We start from the raw sequence: 21,003 nt of genomic DNA, 5'->3' as shown, positions 1-21,003 counted from the left end.
CTGCCCTAACCCCCTTTGGGGCCGGTGCCTTGTTAGAGACTCTGTTTCGGCCCGGCCGCCAGTAATAAACCTCTTGCTTGCTCTATTCATTGCCTCAGAGTTGTCAATTTTGCCTGTGTAGCCATAACATTTTGGAGGCCCTAGTGAGATTACTCTGTAGTGCAGTGTCGCCTTCGGCGAGCCCCTGGAGTTTTGTGCAGGTCCCAGGTGCCTAGCTGATTGGTGGCAGGACAGCGGATGCACACTCCATTTCAGAGCAATCCCCGCGCCTTCAGCAGACATTCAGGACTGCTGAATTCCCTGATGGTCCAGTCTAGAGTAAGCAAAGGTCAGCGGACAGCCTCAATGACAGGTGAGTAACAACCCTACTGGGGCAGCAGGTTGAAAGCCCATTGACAACTGTGAGACTTCTGTCTCTTGTCCTCTGTATGCAGAGGTACACATTCCCTAGTGGGGAAGCAGTCAAATTCTGTTTAGCAGTCTTTGCTCTGTTCTGGGTTGCATAGAGCTATCCTGGTTTCGGTTTTGGGTTGTGTTGCCCATCAGCCGACTCTGTTTGACTGAACACAGAGGCCTAAGTGGGGTCTGGGTGGGAACGTTTAACCTCTGAGTGTGTGTGTGAGTGAGTGCAGAGGTTGGAAATTGACTCCTCCTCTTTTGTGTGGCTCCACGGATCTTGATCTATGGAGTTTTAGTGGGCCCTAACCTGCAGTTCCTTGGCTTGTCATGTGGCATAATGGCTGGTTAACTGAGACTCTACTCAGGCAGCCTTAGCTAAGACAAGCCTAAGTCATTGCGAGAGGAGAGTCCAGGCGGGCATTCGATTGACTTGCCTCAGGAGGCTCCCTTCCTGTGTTCATCTGCACCATGGGGGGGATTATTCCCTTACCTTGTAGTCTCACTCCTGTTTGTAATTCAGATTGGGTGCATATTTGTAGCTGGTGTCCTAGTTGCCATGGGGAGACGCCAGACCAAACCCACAATCCTTGACTGCATGCTCCGGAACTTCTCCCAATTCCAGGGACAGGACCCTGTGCTAGATCCTGGGACCTCAGAAATGTTCTGTAGATTGGAATGGCCTACTTTCAGGGTTGGATGGCCCCCTGGAGGTACCCTCAACCCCAGTATTATATGGGCAGTACATCTCATTGTTACAGGGAAACCTGGCCACCCTGACCAGTTCAATTATATTGATTGCTGGCAGGAGTTAGCCGAGGACCTGTCCTCTTGGCTTCAGAAATGTGTTAGGTCAGAGGCCCATAAGGTTCTCCTAGTGTGCCACCCTCAAGACAAAGATCAGTGCCACAGGTCAAAGTCTTTTGAGCCATGCCCCCAACTCCCCCACCACTCCTGTCAGCCCCTGAAAAGGACCATTTCCTGCAACCCCCTCCTTATGGTGGGTCACCTGCATCCCTGTAATCCCAGGTCCCTCAGGAGGAGCCAGACTCAACTGGAAGAGCCTCCCCTGACCCTTCTGATTTGGGAAGCCCTCCATCTTCTAGCCTGCACCCTAGACCCCTGCCCAGTTCTAGAAGTTCTTCCAGTGAGGCCTAGGCCCCCAAGCCCATACTCCCATTGAGGGAGAACGTTGGGCCTGGCCCAGGACACTGGGCCACTTTTATCTATGTTCCCTTCTCCACCAGTGATCCATATAACTGGGGAGCCCAGAATCCACCCTTTTCCAAACAACCCCAAGCCCTCACCAGCCTGTTTGAGTCTATCTGTCAGTCACACCAACCAACTTGGGAAGACTGTCAGCAACTCTTAATGACCCTCTTCTCTATGGAAGAGCAAGAGTTAATCCTTAAGGCAGCCAGGGAAAATGTCAGAGGTCAGGCTGTAGGGACAGAACAGAAAGAGAGGCAGCTGTGAGGGAAGTACTACCTGCTGAGGCACCTGATTGGGACCCAAACACCCTGAGATGACAGCCCTCAGACCTCACCATTAAGCCCTGCTCCAGGGAATGATAAAGGCATCTAAGAAGCCCACTAATTTGAGTAAGGTTTCATTAGTTATCCAAGGCCCCACGGAGAGCCCCACTGCCTTTCTTGAACACTTGCGGGAGGCATACCGTATGTACACCCCCTTCAATCCTGAGGCTCCCAAGAATGCCCGCACCCTTAATCTGGCTTTTGTTACCCAGGCGGCATCTGATATTTGGAAAAAATTACAAAAATTAGAGGGATTTGGAGGTATGAACTTAAGTTAACTCCTAGAAATTTCCACCAAGGTGTACTTAAACAGAGACGAGGCCGATAAGAAAAGAGAAACTGAAAAGGAAAAGCAACAGGCTAAGATACTGGCTGCTGCTCTAAAAGAGACCATCACCAGTTCAGACCAGCTTCTGGCAAAAAGTTCTGCAAAAATGAGGAAGGAAAGCCATGAAAGGAGCTGGCAATTGGAAAAATGAATGCCCCAAGTGAAAGAAATGCCCTCCACCAAAAGTAATGGCCATCCTAGAGGAGGACACCAGCTGAGGGGGCAAGGGCTCCCTCTCTTTAGGCCCCCAGGAACCCATGGTTACAAATGACTGTAGGGGGCTGCCCAGTGACTTTCATGGTGGATACAGGGGCTGAAGTCTCGGTAGTAACTGAGCCCACAGGACCCCTCATGAAGAGAAAATTGAGGGTACAAGGAGCAACAGGAAAAATTGCTGAATATCCCTTTTGTAAGGTTCACAAAGTCCACTTGGGAGAAGCCACCACCACCCATTTGTTTCTCCTAATTCTGGACTGCCCATTGCCCTGACTAGGGAGAGATCTTCTCAGGAAACTTAAAGCTCAGATATCCTCTCCCAAGACTGTGGAACTTCAAATAGACCCTGGAATGATCCTGTCTGTTTCCCTACCATTAGATGAGGAATATCAACTCCTTGAGCCTCCCCAACCAAGCCCCAAGCCAGTTCCTGGGGATCTTCAGATAAAGTTTCCCAAAGTCTGGGTGGAGGACAATCTGCCTGGTCTAGCCAGCCATATCCTGCCAGTTATAGTCTCGCTGCTTAGCAGCACAACTCCTGTCCACATCAAGCAATACCCTGTCTCCAGAGAAGCCTGTGGGGGCATTAAGCCCCACACAGATCATTTGTTCCAGGAAAGAATATTAAGGGAGTGCCAGTATACATGGAATACACATTTTCTGCTGGTCTGAAAGCTGGGGACCAATGATTATCAACCAGTTCAGGACTTGAGGGGGGTTAACACAGTAGTAGAGACTATCCACCCTATGATACCAAACCCCTACACTCTCCTAAGCCTCTTACCACCTGACAGACTTTGGTATACTACCTTAGATCTGAAATATGCCTTTTTCTGCATCCCTTTGCATCTGCAATCACAAGACATCTTTGCCTTTGAGTGGGAGGATCCAGAGACAAACAGAAAGCAGCAACACTTGGACTTGGCTACCTCAAGGTTTTAAAAACTCCCCCACCATATTTGGGGAGGCCCTAGGACAGGACCTCAGCCCCTTCTCAATAGAGAATCCTCACTTAATGCTCCTCCAATATGTAGAATATCTCCTCTTAGTAACTAAGACTAAGAAGGACTGCTTGATTGGCTCCTCTGCCCTCCTTGCCCTGCTAGAGGGTAAAGGCTATCAAGTCTTCCACTGCAAGGCACAAATTTGCACCCAGAAAGTCAAGTTTCTGGGATTCATTTTATCAGAAGGGACCAGACTGTCAGCTGAGAGAAAGGGGGTGATCACCTGGCTCCCCACCCCGAGATCCAAGAAGGACCTCCGTGAGTTTCTTGGGATGGCGGGATTTTGTTGTCTTTGGATCCCCAACTTTGCTGCAATCACCCGGCCTCTCCACAAGGCGACCTGAGACCCCAATGCCCCATTAGATTGGGGGGAAGAGCAGGAAAAGGTGTTTCAAAAACTAAAAGAGGAACTGCCCTTGCCCTGCCATATGTCACCAAGCCTTTTAGTCTTTTTGTCCATGAGAAGAAAGGAGTAGCCAGGGGAGTCCTAACCCAAACCCTCGTACCCTGGCACAGACCAGTAGCGTACCTTTCCACGAGGCTAGACCCGGTGTCCCGAGGATGGCTTGCCTTCCTCTGAGCTGTCACCGCCACAGCCCTCCCAGTTTAGGAGGCCAACAAGCTCACTCTAGGACAGGATCTCGCCATCAATGTGCCACACTCAGTCAAGACCCTCCTGAGAAGCACAGGAGGAAAATGGCTTACTGGTAGTCGCCTCCAGGCCACTCTCATCGAAGACCCCCAGATTCGTCTGTAGACCTTCTGGGCTTTGAACCCAGCCTCGCTCCTACACACCGAAGAGGAGGGACTGGAACATGACTGTAAGGAGACTATTGACCAAGAATATTCCTCCAGACCTGGGTTCCAAGACTCCACACTCCTGAACCCGGACATTGTGCTCTTCATGGATGAAAGCAGTTTCGTTCAAGAAGGTATATGTTGCGCGGGAGCGGCTGTAGTCTCTGGATAAGGTAGTCTGCACTGAGCCTCTTCCACAAGATTGTCAGCCCAAAGAGCATAACTTGTTGCTCTCACCTAGGCATTAGAGGAGGCTACTGCCAAACAGGCCATCATATATACTGACTCTAGGTATGCCTTCGCTACCGTACATGTGCATGGGGCAATTTATCGAGAAAGAGGACTGCTCACAGCTGAAGGAAAAGCAATTAAAAATGTTCAAGAAATTTTAGCATTATTACAGGCAATGTAGAGGCCAACTCAGGTAGCATTTGTACACTGCAGAGGCCATCAGAGGGGCCCTGAGGAAGTAGAGACTGGAAACCGGCTAGTGGATCAGGCTGCCAAAGAGGTTGCCCTTTGTGGAAGAACCCCCAACCAAGAGGGGGGTACTATCCTTCCCATAATACCTCAGCCTGCAGAACCCCCACGTTATTCAGCTGCGGAAGAAGTGTGGGCTATAACTGAAGTGGAAACAAAGAAAAATTGTTGGCTAATCCTTCCAGATGGAAGAATTTTTGTCCCAAATAGCACTGGTCTGCAGCTTGCTGCCACTCTTCATCAGGTCACTCATTCTGGAAAGGGGGCATTATTTGCCTCTTTTGAGAAGGAATATTATATGCCAAATTTCTGGACTGTATGTGCTTCAGTAGCAAAGAGGTGCATCACTTGCATTAAAAACAACTCTAAGACTGGCAGGGTCCCACCTCTTGCGGTGCACCTGCAGGGAACTCCTCCCTTTGAAGACATCAAAGTAGACTTCACAGAAGTAGGTCCAGCTCCTGGAGGCTATAAATACTTATTAGTTTCAATTTGTACTTATTCTGGGTGGGTTGAGGCAGTTCCCACCCAGACGGAAAAGGCCAGAAAGGTAGCTAAGGTTCTATTAAACCTAATCATTTCTAGGTATGGGTTACCTATCAGCATAGGGTCAGATAATGGTCTAGTGTTTATAACAGAGACAGTTCAAGCTGTGGCTCAAGCTTTAAAAATCAAGTAGAATCTTCATGCAGCCTACCGACCCCAGAGTGCAGGACAGGTAGCACACATGAATCGGTCCCTGAAACAAACTCTGCAAAAGCTCCACCAGGAGACTAATGCCCCTTGGCCAGAGTTCCTTCCCTTAGCTCTCTTAAGGTCTTGATGCACTCCTTATGCTGATAGCCTAACGCCTTTTGAAATATTATATGGAAGGCCCCCGCCTCTTACCCCTTGAATAGGTAACCTACAGGTTAGGGGTGACCACGCTTTAGTTCAACAGTTACAAGCTCTCCAGAAGACTCTCACTTCCATTCAACAGAGGGTTTTAGAGAGGTGCCTTATCCCAATAGTGGCCCTATTACACCCAACCAACCTTATAAAGGTTTGGAAAAGGCAGCCCCTATGGCCACTATGGGAAGGTCCTCATACTTTTGTCCTTACTCCCCCAATTGCTGTAAAGGTTGCTGGTGTTACTGCCTGGATTCATCACTCCCAAGTCAAGCCTTATGCACTGCAAGCTCCTGAGGAAGAGCTTGAAGCAGCACCCGCGGCGCCCTGGGGACCAAACCCTCCCTGCTGATAGGAGCGGACAATGACCGGACAATGTTCTGCCTTGTACTTCACTCTTGTTAATCTGCTCATCGTTCTTTTTGCAGTAGGAATCACTGCTGTTGCTCCAACCGAGTGGGGACCCTGGGAAAGGACGGCGTTTGTGTTCCTCTATATATGCATATGCCTAACTATTGAATTTATCTACTGCTTCCTATACTAAAACCACCAGCTAATATGATTCCCTGCTCAGCCCTTCTAACAGGACTTAGACTTGTCCTTCTCACAGCATTTAACCCGTCTAGTTTCATCAACCTGTGTACTGAGAGTGCCAAAGTACTAAATTTTCTAATTAAAACTGCTAACTCAAATCTGATTATTGCTCAACAATATTGGACCGAAGGACAACTCCAACCTCTGTCTTTCCAATTGCAGGCTTTAGCCTTATTTGACTGTAACAGCCCAAGACAAATATTTGAAGGCTTTTACCTCTGCTCCGCCAGAGCATCCAATCCAAATTGCAGGGGCGCTGGAGCATTTTACTGCCCTACTGGGGCTGTGGGGATTATGGATGGCACAGGACCCACCAAAAATTCTGGAAAACAAACCATCGGTTCCTCAATCTTAGTATAATAGGATGATATTTGGGAGACAAGATTCGAATCAACCTAACTATAGTAAACCCAAAAGATACTAAACAGATGGACGGAAGACACATGTGAGGCCTAAGAATCTACCAGAACTTTGGCCCCGATTATGGAACTCTGTTCACCATACAGGCTAAATTGATACCCCGACAATATACCCTCCCATCCAGGTCTGGACTGAGCTAAGACTGAGAGCCTCAACATCAGTCTGGCCCAACCCTGTGGATCCCAGCCAACTCCACACAGACCCCAATGGAGACAGGGGCCTCTCCTCCACCCAGCTGGGCCGCGCCTAAATCAGGTCTCAGCTTATTCGAGCTTGTCGAGGCCACCCACCGGACCTTAAACTATAGCAGTCCACAAATAGCTGGAGATTGCTGGTTATGTCTGCAGGCAAAGCCCCACTTTTACACAGCTATAGGAATCATAACTGACCTGCAACCTTCCCTTCAATCATGCAGTAAGAAGAGGTCAGCCCCGCTCCTTCTCATCGATAAGGTATTTAGTAATGAGTCTTGCATTCAAACAAAATCAAAAGGTCATCCTTAACACTGGCCCAATGAGTCTGTGCCAAAAGGATACTTCTTAATGACACTCAGACTTACACACCCCGAATTCGACCAAGTTCATATGCCCAGGAGGAATCTACTCATCCATAACTACTAAGAATTTAGCAGCAGGTCCCTGCATTCCTACCCAAATCCTCCCTCAAGTAACTGTATTCAGAGGAGGGAGGAACTTCTCTCTTTCTCCATAACGAGGGGAGCCAGGTACGAAGGGCTGCTGTTCTTCCCATACTTGTGGGGACAGCCATAGCTGGATCACTAGCTGTAGGGACAACAGGGATTTTCACCAGCCAAATGGGCCTAGCCACACTTACCGCAGCGGTAGATGAAGATCTCCTAGCCTTACAAGAGACCATAGAAGAAATAACTACTCAGCTAGATTCACTTGCCGAAGTAGTACTACAAAACTGGTGAGGTCTTGATCTCCTTTTCATGAAACAAGGGGGACTCTGTGTAGCTTTAGGAGAGTCCTGCTGCTTTTATGCTAACAAGACAGGAGTCATTCGAAGCACCTTGCAAACTACCAGGGACTGTATTAACCTGTGAGAACATGAGTGCCCACAAAACTCTTCTTGGTACCAGAACTTATTCCAGTGGAACTTCTGGGTGACTACCCTAGTCTCCAGTATAGCTAGACCACTCCTCCTAATCCTCCTCTCCATTACTGTCCTCCCCTGCATCCTTTGATTCATCACAGGGCACCTGCATGATAGCATAGAAGATACCCAGCTTCTCATCCTCACTACCAAGTCTCCAGATTCAGCTATGTAATCAAGAGTTAAGTAGCCCTACTACGGATCCTTCATAGTCTCATCTAGGGACTAGAGGGGGGAATGTTACAGTCACCAGAGAATTGGGAAATTAAGGGACCTCAGACCCATAAGAATGTACTTCCTCATTGTAAAGTTAACCTTTGTGCAAGTCTCTTGTTTCTGCAGAAACCAGTTCTCTTGGGACTATCTAGTTTGCAGTTTCCTGTATTTGAGGCCAGCTACCCTGAGCCTGTTCCACTTCAGCCAACCAGGACCCCCAATATCCTGTTGTCGCCACCATTCCTGCAAGATGTTCCAGCTGATTACAGCAACTTTAGCCCCGCTGCCCCTCCAACCACTATCAAGAAATCGCCTATATAAACCCTGCCCTGACCGCCTTTGGGGTCAGTGCCTTATTAGAGACTCCAGTTTCGGCCAGGCCACCGGCAATAAACCTCTTGATTGCTTTATTTGTTGCCTCAGAGTTGTCAATCTCACCTGTGTAGCTGTAACACTAGATGGAAACAGGCAGGAAAATTTCAGACATCCCATGTAGCAATATTTTCACCAATATATCTCCTAAGGCAAGGGAAATAAAGGAAAGAATAAGCAAATGGGACTACATCAAACTAAAGACTTTCTGCTAAACAAAAGAAGACATCAACAAGATGAAAAAGGAACCAACCATACGGGAAAACATATTTTCCAATGATACCTCAGACAGGGATTGATCTCCAAAATATATAAAGAACTTATATGACTCAACACCAAGAAGACAGACAACCTTATTTAAAAATGGACAAAAGACCTGAACAAACACTTCCCCAAAGAGGACATACAGAGGGTCCATAGGCATATGAAAGAATGCTCAACATCACTAGCCATCAGAGAGATGCAAATAAAAACCACAATGAGATACCACCTCACACTAGTCAGAATGGCTCATCAACAAATCAACAAACAACATGTATTGTCGAGGATGTGGAGAAAAGGGAACCCTGGCGCATTGCTTGTGGGAATGCAGACTGGTGCAGCCACTATGGAAAACAATATGGAATCTCCTCAAAACACTAAAAATGGTACTGCCTTTTGATTCAGCAATTCTGTTGCTGGGAATATATCTAAGAATCCCAAATCACCCATTCAAAAGAATTTATGCACCCCTAATTTCTTAGCAGTGTTATTTACAATAGCCAAGTGCTGAAAGGAGCCTAAGTGCCCATCTGTAGATGAGTGGATCAGAAAACTGTGGTACACTTACACAATGGAATACTATGCGGCAGAAAGAAAGAAGGAACTTCTACCATTTGTGGAAACATGGATGAGTAGAGAGAATTATGCTTAGTGAAATAAGTCAGGCAATGAAAACAAGTACCATATATCTCACCTAATACAGGAAACTAATGCACAACACAAACAAAAGAGAAAAATTGAACCAGAAACATGTAAACAAGGAGCAGAATAACAGTTACCTTGGGGAGAGAAAAGGGGTTAAGGAAAAGTAAAGGAAGGGTATAGTTAAGGAACTAGTATAAATGACCCATGGTTATGGACAACAGGGTGGGGATTGACTATAGGAGAAGGGGTGGGCTGGGTGGGGAGAGAGTAATTGTGGGAAAAGTGGGACAACTGTAATCAAAAAACAATAAATAAATAAATAGACAAATAAATAAATCTTATCAGAACTGGTAAATTTTTGTGCATCTATTTTAATATTGAAGATGGAAGAAAATACATGACATTTTGGCATATTATGCTTTATTATTTCAAGAAAGGTAAATATGTAACTGAAACACACAGAAAAAAAATTGTGCAGTGTATAGAGAAGGTGCAAGGACTGATCAAACATGTCAAAAGTGGTTTGTGAAGTTTTATTCTGTAGATTTTTGCTGGACAATGTTCCATAGCTGGGTAGACAAGATGAAGTTGTTAATGATCAAACTGAGACATTAATTGAGAACAATCAACATTATATCATGTAGGAAATAGCACATTCAAAATATCCAAATCAGTTGTTGTGATAACAAAAAAATGTGTCAAGGTCTTCTGGTCAAGATGACAGCATAGGTAGACACAGATTGCCTCCTTGCACAACTACATCAAAATTACAACGAAACTATAGAATAATCATCATTCAGAAATGTCAAAAATTGAGTTGAATGGAAGTCCTACGACTACGGAATTAAAGAAGAAACCACATCAAGACTGGTAGGAGGGGTGGAAGCAGAATGGGCTGGTCCCAAACCCACATGTGGTGGATAAAAATCAGAAAAGAATATCTCTGGAGTGAGAGGCCCCCACCCTAGGGTTCCAGTGCCAGGAAGAGAAGTCGCCATAACTTCTGGTTGTAAAAACCAGCAGGGACTGAGACTGTGGAAGACAGAAACTGCTGAACTCCCTGGCAGTTCCTCTTAAAGAGCCCATGCACAGACTTAGACTCACTCTGAGCTCCAGTGCAGGGGCAGCAGATTGAAAGGCACCAGAGGCATACAGGGAGGAACTAAATTGTCTGGCACTGGGGCGGGAACTGGGGCCACTTTTCTCCCAGACAGAAGTGCTGATGGAAGCCACTATTCCTTTTCTGAGCCCTCCACCTGCAGAGCTGGCAGGCAGGCACCATATCAGAGACTCCATGAACCTGGCTCACACTGTTTTCCCCACCCTACTGATTCCCTGAAGCCCTGCCCCACACAACTTTTTTTAGGCTCACCGAAGCTGTTTCCAGTGGCTTTTCAAAATGAATGGCTGGACTTGGCCCATGCTTCAGATTTTCCTAAATTCTCTTAAACGGGCAGCATCTGGTTCCATAGAGCCCTATACTTCTTTCTAAGTTGTCCTAGGCCTGACACTAGAAGCAGCTGGCCTTGATTCACAGCCTGGCTTCTGCTGGGCACCTTCAAGCCTAGCACAAGTAGAAGCCATCTGCAAATCACTTTGTAGCTTATGCTGTATGACCCTGGACAGAACACAGGCAGTGGCTGACCTTGGGTGTACAAAGAGCAATCAAAGCTTGACTACAAGATGAGGATACACACAGCCCACACAGTGGGCACACCTTGAATACTCAGCTTGGGTAATAAGATAGGCTGTGCCACTGGACCCTACAGAACACCTACTATATTAGGCCACTCTACCAAGCCTGGGTGACATAGCAGCTCTACCTAATACATAGAAACCCAGGGAGGTGGCCAAAAATAGGAGACGAAAACATGGCCCAAATAAAATAACAGAACAAAACTCCAGAAAAAGAACTAAACAAAATGTAGACAAGCAAGCTACTAAATGCAGAGTTCAAAATACTGGTTATAAGAACGTTCAAAGAATTTAGTGAGGCCCTTGACAGCATAAAAAAGGTCCAGTCAGAAACAAAGGATACACTAATTATAATAAAGAACATTTTATAGGGAATCAACAGTAGAATGGATGAAGCTGAGAATCAAATCAGTGATTTGGAATATAAGGAAGTAAAAACAACCAATCAGAACAGAAAGAAGAAAAAAGAATGTAATAAAATAAGGATAGTGTAAGGTATTTCTGGGACAAATTCAAGTATACCAACATTTGCATCATGGAGGTGCCAGAGGAGAAGAGAAAAGGCAAAAAATTAAAAACCTATTTGAAAAAATAATGACAAAAAACTTCCTTACCTTAGTGAAGTAAGTAGACATACAAGTCCAGGAAGTGCAGAGAGTCCCAAATGAGTTGGACCCAAAGAGGCCCACCCCAAGACACATCATAATTAAAATGCCAAAGGTCAAATACAAAGAAAGAACCTTAAAAACAGCAAGAGAAAAGAGAGTTACCTACAAATGAGTTCCTGTAAAACTGTGAGCTGATTTCTCAATGAAACTTTGCAGTCTAGAAGGGATTGGCAAGAAATATTCAAAGTGATAAAAAGCAAGGACCTCCCTCCCTACCTCTAATCAATAAGCACGCCCTGGGGTGAAAATTAAAAATATGACAGAAAGTGAATATCAAACTATATAAAAGAGAATTACCAGAATTTTGTTTTCAAGACTAAGGTTTGTGACCTCTAAATCATGTACTCTTGAAAAAGTCTGGAAATCTAAAATAACACAGATACCATTGAGGAGTAAAGACAAAGTAGGATCATATGCACAGAAAAAATATAGAAAGAAATTCATGGACCTAAGAGTACAAGCCCACATAAGAGCCAATAGGTAAGATTAGTAAGAAAGAGTAAAATAAACCTTTTTAGGGTTATCAGTGGTCATTTGGCTCACAGTTCATATGAATACCTCCCCTGCAAATTTTGAACTCTGAACCACCTACCTAACCACATTGTGCAATTACCAACTAAGATATGGAGACAAGTGGGTTATTATTGGCAATATAGCCACAACACAATTATGGGACCAAGAAAACATAATAGTATTTTTTTCTGTATTTATCCTGTAAATTTAAAGTAGAAATAAATGTTATAGGGCATTTAAACCCAGAAACATATTCTTAAGTACTAATATTTTGGACATTACCAAATATCCAATAAGGAATATGGCCTACTAAGTACCTAGCCTTATCAAAGTTACAGATTTCAAAACTACATATGGAAGTGGCAGGGATATATAAAAGGCTTCAAGTATAATGGTATCTGATAAAATTACTTTTAGTAAATGGATACTATCTTGAAAATTCTATACTTTCCTCGTTGACAATTTCATGTTTCACTATACCCAGACCACTAACAAGATTTAGAAATGTCTCTACACTGGAATCTTCAAAGAAGAAGAGGGAAGAATCCTAGCTTATGTAAAGAGTCCAAAACTTAAAGACAAATATTGTGGGTGATTTTTTTTTAAAGGAAGGGGAAATTATCCAGTTAATATACTAATGGCATGGGTCCCAGGAAGAAGTCTAGACTGGTGTATGGATACTTCAGAAGCAGTTGTCTCCAGAAACCATCCAGAGTCACCAAGAAAAGCTCTTGTTATAATACCCTGATCTCCTTTTTAAAAAAAAAATAGAATTGCAAGATAAACAATTTGGAATATCACTTTCTAGAGGAGTATACCCTGATTTAACATATTTTTTTTAACAAAGCATCCCCTGAAATAACTGTGGGAAAACAAAAGAGCTATCTGGTCAGCAGGAGTTAGGTGCAATGGTCATTATAACTAAAATATGTTGATTACTAGATTATTGATAGAGTTTTTAAATAAAATTATAGGGACTTATTGTCCATTAATTTGGAAAGACACATTAAAGGGAAGTTTATCACATTTATTCATACTGCAGTCAAGAAAAATAAATTAGTTGGCAAAACTAAATTTTTTAAATAAAAAATTATATTCAACAGGAAATATTTGAGGTCCTAGATATGATTAAATCAATTGCATACATAAAGATTGGGAGATAATTACTATTAAATACCCAATTAAAAAATACTAGTTCGTAAACCCATTAAAATCTTAATATTAGCCCAAAGAGATCTATATCAATATTGTTTAAAATGTGGAGTATCCAAGTCCTAAAATTTAATAATCACTCTTCATTCTGATTTGATCAGATAACACTGGGGAAAACAATAGTCTTTAAGTTAGATCTGACACTTGTTTTTGACTAACTTTTGCATCTGAATCCAAAAATGGCCCCAGTTTTTCTCTATCACATCAGCTTTTCAAGGTACGGGATACCCTCCCTTTGTCCCAAAAATCACACAAAATGTAAATACAAATAAAAATAAAGAAAATAATTACCTGAATATACTGTTTATTTAGAGTTATTTGATTCATCAGAGAAGGAAAACTCTGACTCCAAAAAACCTCCGCTGCTTTGCGGCATACCTCTTCAGGGGAAAGGCTAAGGGAGTAAACCCCGACAGAAAATCTGGAGCCGGAGTCCCTAAGGCGGTTTGACGTTGTAGTCAACACCGGCAACTCCTGCGGCGCACCTGAAGCCAAGCTGTATTGACTCCGTCTTTCCCTTGGACCCTTCAGCTGTGAAGAGAGGGGGGGTCTGCTGCATGGGCAACAGCAGACCCTCCATATCACCCTGCCCAGGCTCTGTAGCTTCAGCTTCACTGGAGAGGACACTCCAGCGTCATCACAAGATGTCGATTCAACACGGGAGGAGACAGATACCGTGTCACTCCTGAGTCGGACTGCACAGCCATTCTCGGCGGTGCAGATAGACTCTTAAGAAGCTACACCATCGTCTCTCGAGACAGACGGCTGCCGACGACGACGACGACGATTTGATTCATATAAAGACTATACAGTATATTATTACTGTAAGTCAAATTGTGTATAAGTAGTAAAGTTCTGCTACCAAACATACATGTAAGGTATTTTATCTTTTCAAACGACAGGCTGGGAAATGCCAAAATGAGATACTTGAAACAGTCTCCTTCAATTGGCAAAGCTTTAACAAATTGCTTCATGAGACCCAATGTATGTGCAGAAGTGGGGATATAAATTCTTTATGTCAACAAGTGGCTCATGTAGAATGTTTGGATCACCAGGTTTGAGGTCAGATCTTGGAGGCTAATTCAACTCCACCCAATGATTCTCACGAGCTCTGCTGTCCCACATACACAGAAAACAGGGATACTTGGTGTATCCACGTTGCCGACCAAGAAGGAAGCAGACCATTTGAAGGTCAACACAGATGATCCAATTGTGCTTGTGATATTGCCACAGATGATCGACTCTCTTTGTGTCTTTATATTCTTCATGAAAACAAACTGAATGGTCAGTTGGGACTGCACCAAATAAATTGCCATTGTGGAGGAGGACACCCTTCGAGCTCTGCTTTGAGCTATTGATGAACAGTCGCCATTTAGTTGCATTATAGATTGGAATCCCCAATTCCTCCACTAAACCATGTATGCTATGGCAATACACAAAGCCACCGTCACTTTGAAAGTACTGCAGAAATGCACTTTCTCTTGATCGAAAGTAGGATACCTTCACTCCTTTTTCAAGCAAGTTTTTCTCATGCAGTCTTGATGCTAGGAGTTCTGAAGCCTTTTTGGATAGTCCAAAATCTCATGCCAAATCATTCAACTCATGATGATCAAATTCCTTGTGAACTGAGTGTTGTTCAATTTCAGTCTTCATCGTTGCTTTCACTTAGTTCTTCACCATACTCCTATTTTTCAAAAGAGGGTAGTTCAATAAAAACTGGCACTGGGGTTTCAGCTGAATGAGGCACTGAACATATAGCTAATGGTAGATAGGATACTCTATTTTACATTTATTTTTCTTGTTATATCCTGACGTTTTCACTATACAAAAGTAACAGTCACTTGAATGATCTCTGGGCTCTCGCCATACCATAGTATTCCAAATGGCAATTTGTCACATGTTCCCTTCATCCACATCCATAAACTCTTGAGACACTGCTTGCACATCTTGTGAGGGGCCCAAGACTTCTCTTGATCACCAATTTTTACTTTAAAATATGCAAAATAGGCTTCCCTGACAAATGCGCTGATATTTGTCCTTTGACTGGGAATGGTGAAACTGCCACAGATATAACAAAATACACCAGGGTTGTTTAGGCACTTAACGATGAGAAATAGCAGAGGCAGACATCATCTGAAGGAAAGGAAGTAAGTACGTATGTAAATAAAAAAGTTAATTCTGCTAACTCCTTGTACACAGACAAAAACTCGGACTACACTTCAGAATACGATTTGCTATATAGAGCGGCACATAACTTCTCACCACACTGTCTCATGTGTAATTGAATAGCCTAGACAGGTATGAACCTGTCACTGGTCTCCAAGGTCATCCCCTACCCCTCCCAACTCAAGGGAAGTTTTCTCTCAGCCAATAGGAGAGAACTAGTGCTTCCCTCAATCCCAGCTCAATCCAGGCTCTATCCAGCCTAGAGTGGTCACATTAAGATAAGCTATAGAAAAAAACTTGATGTGATAGAAGAAAACTAACTGCAGCTTTGAAATCAGCATGCCTACTTAAGTCTAAAACAGCTAAAAAATTCAACTCAATAAAAATTGTGTTAAAAATTTTCCCCCTGTGTTTTCTTTTTTATGCCAAGTCAAAGTGAGTCCCTGTATTTTTCACTCAGTGATTGAAATTTATACATCCTTAAAACAATCTTGAAGGAAGTAAATGCTTTCTATTTAATTAATTTATTATGCTTCTCCTCAGTCTTTTTTTCAATCCAAAATGCCTAGTTTGTCCAAATAAGCCTTCAGGAGTATGGTTTTCAAATTTCTTATCACTTGGTACATGACCTTTTGACCATCTTTTAGATCAATATTTCCCAAACTATGCCCTTTGTAATACTAGCTTTGAGTGCTATGTCTTTAAAAAGGAGTTTTGTGGTAAATTCATCTGAGAAACACCTTACCTTCTTAGAGCTTCTAAATGCACATTAGCATATGCATTTTCTAATGGACTCTGACTTTGAGAAAACTGTCTCTAAAATGGCATGTGTTTAGTCTGGTATTTTTCAAACTAATGTGATCATGGACTTACTTTCTGTATCATTAATATTCCATTGCATACATTTTGGGTAGACTGTTGTATGTTGCTGACATTCCTCTTTAAATGTCAGGAATAGAAAAAAAAACCTGACATTCAAAATGTCACCTTATCTATGCTGAGTTCAAACTTTCTCTTTCAAAGATGAGAACACTGTGCTCTTTTAAAATGTCCTTCTTAATATAGGCCATGACCACATCAGCAGTTTTGGTATTTGCATTATCTTAATGACTCAAAAAAAATCTGGTTAATTAAGATCACTAAGGATTGTCACATAAAATGCTGTGAAATTGGGATATCCTCAGACTCCTTCATGCTTGATAAAAGATAAATAAATGAAAAACAATTCCATGTACCCCAATCCTCTGACCTTCACCCCTTGTTTGGTATTCTACACAGAGGTTCCAGAACTACTGGAAGGAATTAACATTTTGTCTGGCTTTATTCCTTCTTTATTTTTAGAGTATGTGTGACATAAGATGATTGTCTAGACAGAAGTTTTCATTTATACTTTTTACATTGAAGTAACGACATATGTTGATTTTAAAAAGATGATGGGCACCATGTTTGTTGAAATTCTAAATGTGTGTGTCTGCTAGCAAGTGTTTTGAATCTGTCTTGTGTTAGATACATGACTTTTCAGATAAAAGTCACTATATAATTTTAGACATTATTACATCTAATTTTAAGTAATTTTAGAATTGCTGATTCAGATTTCTCTTTCTCACATGCTTATCAGTTGTTCTAGGACTAGAAAGGGTAGGGGGCAAGGTTTAATTGTGATGAAACCTTTCTGAAGACATGGAACAAAAAGAGAAGCATGCTTGGAATTCTTTCTGAGTCCAAGTCACATGTGACTCAGGATGAATAATGAGATAAGGTGTTCACTCTCTTTGCACTTACAGGAAACCCTTGATCCCTGGGCCTTAAAGTTCTTGGTGAATGTGATCTCAAGCTATAAGGCAAGAAATTCCCATTTAATGTCACTGTTGACCATTTAATACAGTTTGGAAAGATACCAATGACCTGCTCTTAAGATGTGTAATATCTAGTTCATGGTCAAATGCAGGAGTTATCTTTCCACTTTCCTCAGTCATTTTGCGTTATTGATAAGTGAATATGATGAGGGAAAAATGGCGATGAAAAATGTTGTTTAAGTTAAAGAAAAATCGATTTTAACTTCCCTACACAGGAATAAATCATGGGCTTTTAATCTGAGAGAGAACCTGTCTATTAGCTGAAATTGCAATCCATATGGAAGATGGAAAACCCTTGAGGACTTCAAGTAAAAATTGTCTTCTCGTAAGGTGATTTCTTGTATCCATTTCCTTAAATTTGTACTCTAACTCTAAGGATTCTTCTTTTAGAAGGAGTAGAATTTTTTAAAAATGAATATTACTCAGAAATTCCCGTGTCAGCTGCTTTTCAATATTGTTCCCTGAGCCCAGCCAGTCTGCTCGGTTGGTTGGAGAATGTCCCATGCACTGAAAGGTTGAGGGTTTGATCCCAGGTCAGGGGACACACCTAGGTTGCTTGTTTGATCCCTGGTTGGGGCACATGCAGGAGGCAACCGATCAATATTTTTCTCTCACATCAGTACATCAATATTCTTTCATTCTCTGTCTGTGTGTCTTTCTGTCTCTCTCCCTGGAATCAATCAATATTTTAAAAATATATTGTTTCCTGAATACAGGACAGGATCTAAATCTCCATTAAAGAACTAGATGACAGCCATGCTGTTAAACATTGCAGAGTTTTAGAGAGGGAATTCTGGCCATGTCTTTGGCAATGTTTCATGAGATAACTTACTGACATGGATAATTCAGAGTTCGAGGGAGAGAAACAGAACAGTTCAAAGCCTGAGGTGTAAGGAATGTGTTTGACTCCCCAGCCTGTACAGGTAAGCGGTGATGCATCTTTTGGTGGTACTGGACCCAGTGTTTTCCTCTTAGAGCTCCTGATGTATTTCATCCTGGAAAACATATACAGAACAAAGTATACAGGTTAAGATTAATTTATCAGAATATGATTCAACATCACTGCAGCTATAGAGTAGAAGGTCAAATTCACTGGTTTTGATGAAAACAGATAATAGTAATTATACTTATTCCACATGATTTTTGTCACAACATGTTATGGTACATTAGTTGTTGCAACCAGCAGATGCATTGGCTTGATCTTCAAGACTGAATAAGTGATTCATCAGATACTGACTCATAAAGGAGCAGTATCATATAGTGAGGATGAATTTTCATTAAGATGAAATGTAAAATGGATCAAGATAAAAGGTAATCAAAGAAACTGTCTTGCTGATTATCATCAACAAGGAGGATCACAAAGTAATACCCAGGACAAACCTCAAATTGAATAACTTACCTTTTAAAAATTGAAAGGAGATTACATTGCATTATTGATTATTCATATATAAAATAATATGGAAAGTAACATTTTTTTAAAAAGACAGTTTGTTGGGCAAGAGCAACTGTTATAGTGTTATAAAAAGGAGCTGTTGAGAACCCTTGTTACCATTATACTGGGACCTTCCTTAAACTGGAGAGAGTTCTCTTGTTTATTCTTGAATAAATTTGACATATAACATTGTATAAGTTTAAGGTATACAGTGTGTTACTTTGATACATTTATGTATTACACATACAGTATGATTACCAGTGTTGCAATATTTATTATATTACATAATGATAGTATCACAATATTATTATCTATTTTCATTATATTGTGCATTAGATATCTACCATTTATTTAATACTTGTTAAAAATGTGTACCCTTAAACACCATCACTGTTATCCCCACCCCTCTCGCCCTGGTAACCACAATTTTACTCTCGGTTTTTTTATTTTGTTTTTGTAGGTCTAACTTTTTTAGATTCTATGTATAAGTGAGATCACTTGTCTTTCTCTGTTTGACTTATATATAAGAATGTAATCAAGGTCTGTCATATTGTTGCAGGTGGGGGGACATCCTCCTTTCTCAGGACTGAATAGTATTCCATTGTGGATATGTACCAATCGTTTTAATTCATTCATCCATTGATGGACATTTGAGTTGTTTCCATATCTTGGCTGTTGTGTATAAAGTTGCAGTAAATAAATACAGGAGGATGTGTGTTGGTAGTAATGGAAATTTATCCAACTACTATGGAAAGCAATATGGATTCTTAAAAAATTAAAACAGATCTACCATATGATCCAGCAATTCAACTTCTGGGTATAAACCCAAAGGAAGTGAAAACAGGATTTTGGCAAGATATCTGCACTCTCATGTTTATTGCAGCATTATTCACAATAGCCAAAATATGGAAGCTACTCAAATGCCCATCAACGGAGATAGTTCTTAAATCAGAGATGGATGGGATAGTTGTTTCATAAATGCTTCCTGGTCAATGAAAAAAAGAGAATTTGAAAGATAATAGAGACTAGTTTGTAAATAACAGAAACTTTAAAGCACTCTTAAAGAAAGAACCTCTCTCCTTTGTTTATTTGTTTTCTGTTCTTGACATAATATATCCAAATCTAAGTCAATTTTATTTATTACATTTCACAAAAATGAATTTTATTATATAAAATAATACAGAAAAGATTTGAGAACAAAATGTATAAACTTCAGCAAGTGATTTTTGAAAAATTAATTTTGCTGAGTGTATTTGAATAAAATAAATGAGTTTGCTAATGCAAATATGTGAACGTTCATCAATATGCACTGTTTTGACTCAGAGGTAATATCCAGTAACTTCTACTCTATTCAGCTAAGCAAGTTACAGGCAGCAATTTTAAAACTGACTGTGTTTTTTCGAGATCTGTAGTAGAAACTCTAAAAACTATTTATTATGCCCTCAAAGCTAGGGATACAACTGGTATCAAATAGATACCTGTTGGGAGACTGAGTCATTAAAAAGGAACTAGTAGAATGCCTCCTTAGCATTGCTGTTCTTTGATTATTTGTGTTATTGTTAAAATTTATTTTTTTCCATGAATTCATCTTGGCTTTCTCCACATTTGATTAGAATCAATTTGATAGTCCTCTATTTTGGGGAGAGAAACAGTACAAACATAGCTTAGAAAATCATAACATTGGGAATAGCTCTCACATGATTTTTGGTTTGGGTTTTTATCTTGAGAATAGATGTTGTGGACCTATGCAGACTTTTTCTTTTGATTAGTTATTTATCTTTGTTCATTCTGCCAGTTATTGTTCTTTTCTAGGCACTCTGATGTGCTAGGCATGCCATCAACATGAGGTTCTTCAGGTGATGGATGAATCCAGAGCAATGGCAAGTGTGTACTCACCAAACAGGTACTAGGTGTCATAAGGAATGGAAACTCTAGAGAGGATTGTGACACTGTGACCCAGGAGCAAGAGATGAAGCAGTTATGTCAAAGTAGGTATCTGATGTGGATAAAGCTAACTTCTGGAAGTGTTATCTCGTCTGAAACATGAGTCATATAATTTTCTAGCTTTCAGGACATCATAGTTTCTTATGACTGAAAAAATTCATTCTTTCTCTTCTTCCAGATTACTCTGTAACATGCTTAATGTCTTAACTTAAGTTTTACTGCTTCACGGAGGTTTTCTAGCCTAGCCT

At 41.6% G+C, this 21,003-nt stretch overlaps 1 pseudogene; it reads left to right on the top strand.

The window, feature by feature from the left end:
• Positions 1 to 237: 237 nt before the first annotated feature.
• LOC150004596 (Y-box-binding protein 1 pseudogene) overlaps positions 238 to 21,003 on the top strand; it is a 35,063-nt pseudogene continuing 14,297 nt past the window's right edge.

This window comes from Furipterus horrens, unplaced genomic scaffold, assembly GCF_987537825.1.
Source record: "Furipterus horrens unplaced genomic scaffold, mFurHor1.1.pri manual_scaffold_7, whole genome shotgun sequence".
Classification (NCBI taxonomy): domain Eukaryota; kingdom Metazoa; phylum Chordata; class Mammalia; order Chiroptera; family Furipteridae; genus Furipterus; species Furipterus horrens.
The sequence above is the reverse complement of the archived record's forward strand: the minus strand, read 5'-3'. Positions and strand labels throughout refer to the sequence as shown.